Source organism: Poeciliopsis prolifica, unplaced genomic scaffold (assembly GCF_027474105.1).
Source record: "Poeciliopsis prolifica strain line A6 unplaced genomic scaffold, Auburn_PproV2 SCAFFOLD006, whole genome shotgun sequence".
Classification (NCBI taxonomy): domain Eukaryota; kingdom Metazoa; phylum Chordata; class Actinopteri; order Cyprinodontiformes; family Poeciliidae; genus Poeciliopsis; species Poeciliopsis prolifica.
In genome coordinates, this window is record NW_026562381.1 from 18,952,215 (window position 1) to 18,962,214 (window position 10,000).

The window sequence follows — 10,000 nt, forward strand, 5'->3', positions numbered from 1 at the left end:
GGTTCTGGTTCTGGTTCTGGTCCAGGTTCTGGTTCTGGTTCTGGTTCTGGTTCTGGTCCAGGTCCAGGTTCTGGTTCTGGTTCTGGTCCAGGTTCTGGTTCTGGTTCTGGTTCTGGTCCAGGTTCTGGTTCTGGTTCTGGTCCTGGTTCTGGTTCTGGTTCTGGTTCTGGTCCAGGTTCTGGTTCTGGTTCTGGTCCAGGTTCTGGTTCTGGTTCTGGTTCTGGTTCTGGTCCAGGTCCAGGTTCTGGTTCTGGTTCTGGTCCAGGTTCTGGTTCTGGTTCTGGTTCTGGTCCAGGTTCTGGTTCTGGTTCAGGTTCTGGTTCTGGTTCTGGTTCTGGTCCAGGTTCTGGTTATGGTTCTGGTCCAGGTTCTGGTTCTGGTTCTGGTCCAGGTTCTGGTTCTGGTTCTGGTTCTGGTTCTGGTTCTGGTCCAGGTCCAGGTTCTGGTTCTGGTTCTGGTCCAGGTTCTGGTTCTGGTTCTGGTTCTGGTCCAGGTTCTGGTTCTGGTTCAGGTTCTGGTTCTGGTTCTGGTTCTGGTCCAGGTTCTGGTTATGGTTCTGGTCCAGGTTCTGGTTCTGGTTCTGGTCCTGGTTCTGGTTCTGGTTCTGGTTCTGGTCCTGGTTCTGGTTCTGGTTCTGGTCCTGGTTCTGGTTCTGGTTCTGGTTCTGGTTCTGGTTCTGGTTCTGGTTCTGGTCCTGGTCCTGGTTCTGGTTCTGGTTCTGGTCCTGGTTCTGGTCCTGGTTCTGGTTCTGGTTCTGGTCCAGGTTCTGGTTCTGGTTCTGGTTCTGGTTCTGGTCCAGGTCCTGGTTCTGGTTCTGGTTCTGGTTCAGGTTCTGGTTCTGGTTCTGGTTCTGGTTCTGGTCCTGGTTCTGGTTCTGGTTCTGGTTCTGGTCCAGGTTCTGGTTCTGGTTCTGGTCCAGGTTCTGGTTCTGGTTCTGGTTCTGGTCCTGGTTCTGGTTCTGGTTCTGGTCCTGGTTCTGGTTCTGGTTCTGGTTCTGGTTCTGGTTCTGGTTCTGGTCCTGGTTCTGGTTCTGGTTCTGGTTCTGGTTCTGGTTCTGGTTCTGGTCCTGGTTCTGGTTCTGGTTCTGGTTCTGGTCCTGGTTCTGGTTCTGGTTCTGGTCCTGGTTCTGGTTCTGGTTCTGGTTCTGGTTCTGGTTCTGGTTCTGGTTCTGGTCCAGGTCCTGGTTCTGGTTCTGGTTCTGGTCCAGGTTCTGGTCCTGGTTCTGGTTCTGGTTCTGGTCCTGGTTCTGGTTCTGGTTCTGGTTCTGGTTCTGGTTCTGGTCCTGGTTCTGGTTCTGGTTCTGGTTCAGGTTCTGGTTCTGGTTCTGGTTCTGGTTCTGGTCCTGGTTCTGGTTCTGGTTCTGGTTCTGGTCCAGGTTCTGGTTCTGGTTCTGGTCCAGGTTCTGGTTCTGGTTCTGGTTCTGGTTCTGGTCCAGGTCCAGGTTCTGGTTCTGGTTCTGGTCCAGGTTCTGGTTCTGGTTCTGGTTCTGGTCCAGGTTCTGGTTCTGGTTCTGGTCCTGGTTCTGGTTCTGGTTCTGGTCCTGGTTTGGTTCTGGTTCTGGTCCAGGTTCTGGTTCTGGTTCTGGTTCTGGTTCTGGTCCAGGTCCAGGTTCTGGTTCTGGTTCTGGTCCAGGTTCTGGTTCTGGTTCTGGTTCTGGTCCAGGTTCTGGTTCTGGTTCAGGTTCTGGTTCTGGTTCTGGTTCTGGTCCAGGTTCTGGTTATGGTTCTGGTCCAGGTTCTGGTTCTGGTTCTGGTCCAGGTTCTGGTTCTGGTTCTGGTTCTGGTTCTGGTTCTGGTCCAGGTCCAGGTTCTGGTTCTGGTTCTGGTCCAGGTTCTGGTTCTGGTTCTGGTTCTGGTCCAGGTTCTGGTTCTGGTTCAGGTTCTGGTTCTGGTTCTGGTTCTGGTCCAGGTTCTGGTTATGGTTCTGGTCCAGGTTCTGGTTCTGGTTCTGGTCCAGGTTCTGGTTCTGGTTCTGGTTCTGGTCCTGGTTCTGGTTCTGGTTCTGGTCCAGGTTCTGGTTCTGGTTCTGGTTCTGGTTCTGGTTCTGGTTCTGGTCCAGGTCCTGGTTCTGGTTCTGGTTCTGGTCCAGGTTCTGGTTCTGGTTCTGGTTCTGGTTCTGGTCCTGGTCCTGGTTCTGGTTCTGGTTCTGGTCCAGGTTCTGGTTCTGGTTCTGGTTCTGGTTCTGGTCCTGGTTCTGGTTCTGGTTCTGGTTCTGGTCCAGGTTCTGGTTCTGGTTCTGGTCCAGGTTGGTTCTGGTTCTGGTTCTGGTCCAGGTCCAGGTTCTGGTTCTGGTTCTGGTCCAGGTTCTGGTTCTGGTTCTGGTTCTGGTCCAGGTTCTGGTTCTGGTTCTGGTCCTGGTTCTGGTTCTGGTTCTGGTTCTGGTCCAGGTTCTGGTTCTGGTTCTGATCCAGGATCTGGTTCTGGTTCTGGTTCTGGTTCTGATCCAGGTTCTGGTTCTGGTTCTGGTTCTGGTTCAGGTTCTGGTTCTGGTTCTGGTTCTGATCCAGGTTCTGGTTCTGGTTCAGGTTCTGGTTCTGGTTCTGGTTCTGGTCCAGGTTCTGGTTCTGGTTCTGGTCCAGGTTCTGGTTCTGGTTCTGGTTCTGGTCCTGGTTCTGGTCCTGCATGCAGTGAGATGCAGGCAATGACTCTGAACCCTCTGCTCTGTTCCCAGTGGTATACCCAAGAGCGTTCCCAGTGGCGTTCCAGCAGCGTTCCCAGTGGCGTTCCAGCAGCGTTCCCAGTGGCGTTCCAGCAGCGTTCCCAGTGGCGTTCCAGCAGCGTTCCAGCGCTGTTCCCAGCAGCGTTCCCAGCAGCGTTCCCAGTGGCGTTCCCAGCAGCGTTCCCAGTGGCGTTCCCAGTGGCGTTCCAGCAGCGTTCCCAGTGGCGTTCCAGCAGCGTTCCCAGTGGCGTTCCAGCAGCGTTCCCAGTGGCGTTCCAGCAGCGTTCCAGCGCTGTTCCCAGCAGCGTTCCCAGCAGCGTTCCCAGTGGCGTTCCCAGTGGCGTTCCCAGTGGCGTTCCCAGCAGCGTTCCAGCAGCGTTCCAGCAGCCCTCTTCGAGAGCTCTTGGTCCTGAAAGGAGAAGGAAAACATCGTTCCCGCAGTGAAAAGCCATTAAAGGAATATTTTCTCTGGGTGTGTGCGGCCCGGCCGGCCCCCCGCTGCGGAGCGCGGCTCAATGGGCTCTAAAGGAGGGCCTAATTAATCTAAGTACGGCCCCAAAGGGCCCACTTGGAGGTTTTCTCTCCCTTTATCTGGGCGGGAGGCAGATAAAGAAAGGCAGTAAGAAAAGAGCGAGAGGATCAGGCCTCCATCTTTTCTGGATGGGGGTGTTGGCCCCCCCGCTCCCCCAGCACAAACCAGCAGCACATTTTCCATTTTCACATGTTTCTGCAGCAGCGGGGGCCGCGGGGCCAGAGGGCCGCTGCTGTCAGGTGCAGGGGTGGCTGCGGCTCAACAATGGCAGCAGAAGGCTTTGGATGAATGCTGCGGGTGAATCAGTAATGGAGCTAAAGGCCAGGCGCCTGGGGGGAATCCGCCGCCGCATAAAGGAGCTTTAAGAGCTTCATTCATTCGCCCAAAGAGATTTGAATTGCCCCCTTCACAATCACTTGAAAGGATGAGCTCAGGGTGTTCCGAAACAAAGTGGAAATCACTCTGCCTTTCAGCGCCTCTAATAAGCTTTTAACTATTTTACATCACGCCGCTTCGCCACGCCGCCATTGTGGCCGGCCGCCCGGCTACCGCCTGATTTACACTTTACTTCACGCTGAATTTCTCCACAAGCTGAAAGAGAAATCTCTGTGAAAGCTTCATTATGACGGCCGGAGCGGCTCTGGACTCAGCAGAACCGGGCCGGGACTGCAGAGCCAGGACGGTTCTGACCCGTGACTCCTGGTTCTGGATGGTTCTGGTCCAGAGCAGAAGATAATTGAATGGAGAACAATTAAAGATGGCCGCCATGGTTGTCTAGGAAAGTGTGTTTTCATACTAAGCTAATTTTCATCACAGATTAATAATTTCTGTGTAAAATAATTTTAAATCATATTTACTGATCATTTTTTATTTTTCAAAGTGGCTGCAATGGAGAATGTGTGCAGAAGCACAGCTAGCTAAAAAGTTAGCTGTGCTAACATTATCCGCTAATTCACTAAACAAAAATCTTAGTAACGCTAAACTAACTGCGACACAGCAACGCGTCTTTTCTCAGTCACCAGTAACCAGATTAAAGTTACTGATGAAAATCACTTCGTGTTACTATTTTTCCTCTGAGTCTCGATTAGCGAGCGCCGTTTCTGTGCAACGGGAACAACGGAGGGACGAGGAAAACCAGGAACTATTTCAGTTTCTGTCGCAAAGAGCGATTTTTAGAAGCTCCTTCAGGCTTGTTGTTTCTAAAGTTGCTTGCAGATTTAATAAGCAGACATAAACCCCAGAATGCGTCAATACATGACCTGTGAGCGGCGCTGAGCTTCGCGCTGCGCTCCAGAAAACATGGAGGCTCGAATATTCTGTGAGATCCAGCCACAGGAAGAACCTGATCCAGACAGAACCAGAAACCCAATGAAAGCTTCAAGGACCGAACTTGAACTGGACATTACGCTGCTAATCTTAGCATCAACTCATTGATGGACCTGAGAACATCATGCAAAATAAATAATCACCCAGCTGAAACATAGTGCAATAAATAGTAAAACATGATTCAGTGAAGCTTTGAGGCAGATAATTTGCCTCAATAAAATCTTAGTACTTGAATCATTCAGGGAATTGTGACGTCAATAGATTAGGAATAAATCTTACCTGCATCTTCCTTGACCAACACCTGGATCAACTGAAAACATTTTTCTGCAGAATAAATAGCAAAATCACATGATGTACATAAAAATATTGAGGCATTAAGCATCACACAGATTCTAAAATATTAGACACTCACACAGTTGCATCTCTGTCCTCATCATGGACATCAGAAGAGTTTTGATCAACATCCATGTGACCCTGAACTGGGACGTGTCTGGAAATACACGTAAAATGATAAATATACACAAATAAACAAATTCAAGTTATTCTCTTTCACTGAGTGCATAAGACAAGCAGCCATTGATCAATGAGGATCAGAGCAGTGGATGAACATGATGCATCCCTCCGTTCTCACATTGAAGATCCTGTCCGCCATCTTGTCTTCTGCTTACCAAACTTGCTGGACTGCATTATAACAAGAGACACACGATCAGTTTTACTTACACATATCTGAGTGTTCAGCACTACATGTGAAGAAATCATAACTCTCTGAATTTCACTTCCAGAAGAGCGCAGCGCGGGCGAGGCCGTTCATTTTCACACCTGAAAAAGCAAAAAGATGCGAGTATTTATAGTATTATTACATCTGAGTTCATAACATCAGATGTAATAAAAATACAATCAGTAATATAACTCTGTAAAATAGTACTTTTTTCACCATTTCACACAAAGCACAGACATTTTGGTTCACGTTGGATTCAATCAGTGGACAGTTTGATTTACTTGGAGTTATATTGTGTTGTTTGAGTGTTCCCTTTATTTTTTGTTTTTCAATTTAAACTCGAGTTAAGCAACTCGGGCGGCACAGTGGCGCAGTGGGTAGCGCTGTTGCCTTGCAGCAAGAAGGTCCTGGGTTCGATTCCCGGCCCGGGGAATGCTGGGTTCTCTCCGGGTTCTCCGGCTTCCTCCAACAGTCCACAAACATGACAGTTGGGTTGATTGGTCTTTCCACATTCTCCCTAGAACGACCCGTCCGGAACGCAGCTGGAGAGGCAGCAGCTCCTCCCGACCCCGTTAGGGAGAAGGCTGATCAGATGACGGATGTGTTGCAGACTCTGGGTCTGGATCAGCAGTGTTTCAGTGAATCTTGCATGAAACCTCCATGAGGCGGAGCAGCTGGTAGAACCCGGCCTTTGGTGGAACCCGGGCCTTTGGTGGAACCCGGGCCTTTGGTGGAACCCGGGCCTTTGGTGGAACCCGGGCCTTTGGTGGAACCCGGGCCTTTGGTGGAACCCGGCCTCTGATGGAACCCGGGCCTGGTGGAACCCGGGCCTTTGGTGGAACCCGGGCCTTTGGTGGAACCCGGGCCTTTGGTGGAACCCGGCCTCTGGTGGAACCCGGCCTCTGGTGGAATCCGGGCTTCTGGTGGAACCCGGGCCTCTGGTAGAACCCGGGCCTGGTGGAACCCGGCCTCTGGTAGAACCCGGGCCTGGTGGAACCCGGGCCTTTGGTGGAACCCGGGCCTCTGGTAGAACCGGGCCTGGTGGAACCCGGGCCTGGTGGAACCCGGGCCTCTGGTGGAACCCGGGCCTCTGGTGGAACCCGGGCCTTTGGTGGAACCCGGGCCTCTGGTAGAACCCGGGCCTTTGGTGGAACCCGGCCTCTGGTGGAACCCGGGCCTCTGGTGGAACCCGGTCCTCTGGTAGAACCCGGCCTCTGGTGGAACCCGGGCCTCTGGTGGAACCCGGGCCTCTGGTAGAACCCGGGCCTTTGGTGGAACCCGGGCCTTTGGTGGAACCCGGGCCTCTGGTAGAACCCGGGCCTCTGGTGGAACCCGGGCCTGGTGGAACCCGGCCTCTGGTGGAACCCGGGCCTCTGGTGGAACCCGGCCTCTGGTGGAACCCGGGCCTTTGGTGGAACCCGGCCTCTGGTGGAACCCGGGCCTCTGGTGGAACCCGGGCCTCTGGTGGAACCCGGGCCTGGTGGAACCCGGCCTCTGGTGGAACCCGGGCCTCTGGTGGAACCCGGCCTCTGGTGGAATCCGGGCTTCTGGTGGAACCCGGGCCTCTGGTAGAACCCGGGCCTGGTGGAACCCGGCCTCTGGTGGAACCCGGGCCTCTGGTGGAACCCGGGCCTTGGTGGAACCCGGGCCTTTGGTGGAACCCGGGCCTTTGGTGGAACCCGGGCCTTTGGTGGAACCCGGGCCTTTGGTGGAACCCGGCCTCTGGTGGACCCGGGCCTCTGGTGGAACCCGGCCTCTGGTAGAACCGGGCCTTTGGTGGAACCCGGGCCTTTGGTGGAACCCGGGCCTCTGGTAGAACCCGGGCCTGGTGGAACCCGGGCCTGGTGGAACCCGGGCCTTTGGTGGAACCCGGCCTCTGATGGAACCCGGGCTTCTGGTGGAACCCGGGCCTGGTAGAACCCGGGCCTGGTGGAACCCGGCCTTTGGAAGCAGCGTTCCAACAATCAATAAAACTCTCGCCTGAGTGTTTCAGTGGAAACCAGGAATGTCTGGATTTAAAGATCTCAGCAGCTTTGCAGTTTTCTGGAAGTTTATTCCAGATCTGTGGAGAATAGAAGCTGCTTCTCCCTGTGGATCCACGCCGAGGCTTGGTTTCCACAGCAACATGCTGCTCTGGGTTCTGCTGGTTCTGAGCGGCCCAACAGAACCTGGAGGAATGTGTTGGGGAAGTTCTGGTTCTGGTTCTTTGCAGCTTTGGACCACATTGTGTGGCTGGCGGCCCTCGTTGTCATGGAAATGGTTTATCGCTCTGGAAATTGTTCCGTCTTTTCGGAGCGGCGGAGGTCAAAGGTCGACCCGGGACACAAGCGGGCTGACCTGAACTCTGAAGCCGTCCAGCAGCGGGTTGGGAGGGGCAGCCAGAAGCCCCTCGCTCTCCGGACGACTCGGCGCTGCAACGAGGAGAATGAGCATGTAAGACCGGGGGGTTGAAAGGCAGCGTTGACCTCTGACCCCGACAACACCCCCACCACCTCGGTGAGGAGGAGGAGGAGGAGGATGAAGGTCATGGAAGCAACAAAGTCCTCAGATCAGAGAATCGTCAGCTGATGGATTTTATGGCAGCTCATTATTGCCGTCGGGGGCTTGCCGTACCGGTTCCCCGACCAACGGCTGTTGGTTTGGCAGAGTGCCTTGCTCAAGGGTCACCGAGCTCTCAGCCTAACGATGCCGGGCATAAACTGGCCCTGAAGTTATCTCAATAAACGATAATCTTATTTATTAGGAGATTATTGATCTTTAAGAAACAGGTTCTCAAAGATCAATGAACTTTAGACTCTAAGGAATATTTAACACTTCAAGATATTTTAAATATTCAAAATAAACAAGAGAAAGAAAGAATGAATGAATGAATGATTGAATGAATAAATGATTGAATAAATGAATGAATAAATGAATAAATGAATGAATGAATGAATAAATGAATGAATGAATAAATGATTGAATAAATGAATGAATAAATGATTGAATAAATGAATGAATGAATAAATGATTGAATGAATGAATAAATGAATGAATGAATAAATGATTGAATAAATGAATGAATGAATAAATGAATGAATAAATGATTGAATGAATGAATAAATGATTGAATGAATAAATGAATGAATGAATAAATGAATGAATAAATGATTGAATGAATGAATAAATGATTGAATGAATGAATGAATAAATGATTGAATGAATAAATGAATGAATAAATGAATGAATGAATAAATGAATGAATAAATGAATGAATAAATGAATGAATGAATGAATGAATAAATAAATGAATGAATAAATGATTGAATGAATGAATGAATAAATGAATGAATAAATGATTGAATGAATGAATGAATGAATGAATAAATGAATGAATAAATGAATGAATAATTGAATGAATAAATGATTGAATAAATGAAGGAATAAATGAATAAATGATTGAATAAATGATTGAATGAATGAATGAATAAATAAATGAATGAATAAATGAATGAATAAATAAATAAATGATTGAATAAATGAATGAATAAATGAATGAATAAATAAATAAATGATTGAATAAATGAATGAATAAATGATTGAATAAATGATTGAATGAATGAATGAATAAATGATGAATAAATAAATGAATGAATAAATGATTGAATAAATGAATGAATGATTGAATGAATGAATAAATGAATGAATGAATAAATGATTGAATAAATAAATGAATGAATAAATGATTGAATGAATGAATGAATGAATGAATGAATAAATGAATGAATAAATGAATGAATGAATGAATGAATGAATGAATAAATAAATGAATGAATAAATGATTGAATGAATGAATGAATAAATAAATGAATGAATAAATGATTGAATGAATGAATGAATGAATGAATAAATAAATGAATGAATAAATGATTGAATGAATGAATGAATAAATAAATGAATGAATAAATGATTGAATGAATGAATGAATGAATAAATGAATGAATAAATGATTGAATAAATGAATGAATAAATGAATGAATAAATAAATGAATGAATGAATAAATGAATGAATGATTGAATGAATGAATAAATGAATGAGTGAATGAATGAATAAATGATTGAATAAATAAATGAATGAATGAATGAATTGAATAATTGAATGAATGAATGAATGAATGAATGAATGAATGAATGAATGAACAAACTCTGGAGATAAAGTTAAAAAAATAATCAGCTGGATGAGACTGAAAACTTTTAACTTTGGTAGAAAGAGAAAATGATTAATAAAAAAATAGAAATTATTGATCTGGTTTTAATTAATCATTAATTTATTTATTGATTATGCAGATCTCGTTACCGGTCCGCTGTGACCCATCAACCCATGGTACCAGAACCAGTTTGAAATGCAGAACTCAGTAAGACTGGCTAACAGGTGCAGCATGAACAGAGGTGTGGGGGTCAAAGGTTATCTGGAAGGCAGGACCTCCATCAGTTTACCTGAGCAGCAGCAGGTTCAGGTTCCTGATCGGTATCTGGGGTCGTTAGCATCGTTAGCATTGCTAGCATCACTAGCAGCGCTAGATAACAGGAGCTGCTTGGTCATGGCTGCTGATGCCCTTCCTCCATATTTGGTCCATGATGCCTTCAGGGTCCATCACTGACATGCTGATGATGTCATCAGCTGTATTGATCAGGGATATCTCTGCTGAGTCCAGGTTGGGATGAGATCGTGAGCAGCAGATAGGAACCGACTGTCCTGTTGGTCTGACTGGTTCCACTGGTTCTGG

At 48.1% G+C, this 10,000-nt stretch overlaps 1 long non-coding RNA gene across 2 annotated transcripts in view; it reads right to left on the bottom strand.

Moving 5' to 3' along the window:
• Window positions 1-2,946: 2,946 nt before the first annotated feature.
• Window positions 2,947-10,000, bottom strand: part of LOC129360646 (uncharacterized) — a 12,964-nt gene continuing 5,910 nt past the window's right edge. The window contains exons 1-5 of one of the 2 annotated variants that reach the window (XR_008606079.1): window positions 5,451-5,667; window positions 5,237-5,335; window positions 4,929-5,006; window positions 4,796-4,840; window positions 2,947-3,067 (exon numbers count right to left, since the gene is read on the bottom strand). This is a non-coding gene — a long non-coding RNA (uncharacterized LOC129360646). Of the gene's footprint in view, window positions 3,068-4,795; window positions 4,841-4,928; window positions 5,007-5,236; window positions 5,336-5,450; window positions 5,668-10,000 lie in introns of those variants that run through there. The other variant, XR_008606078.1, reaches the window with a different exon arrangement.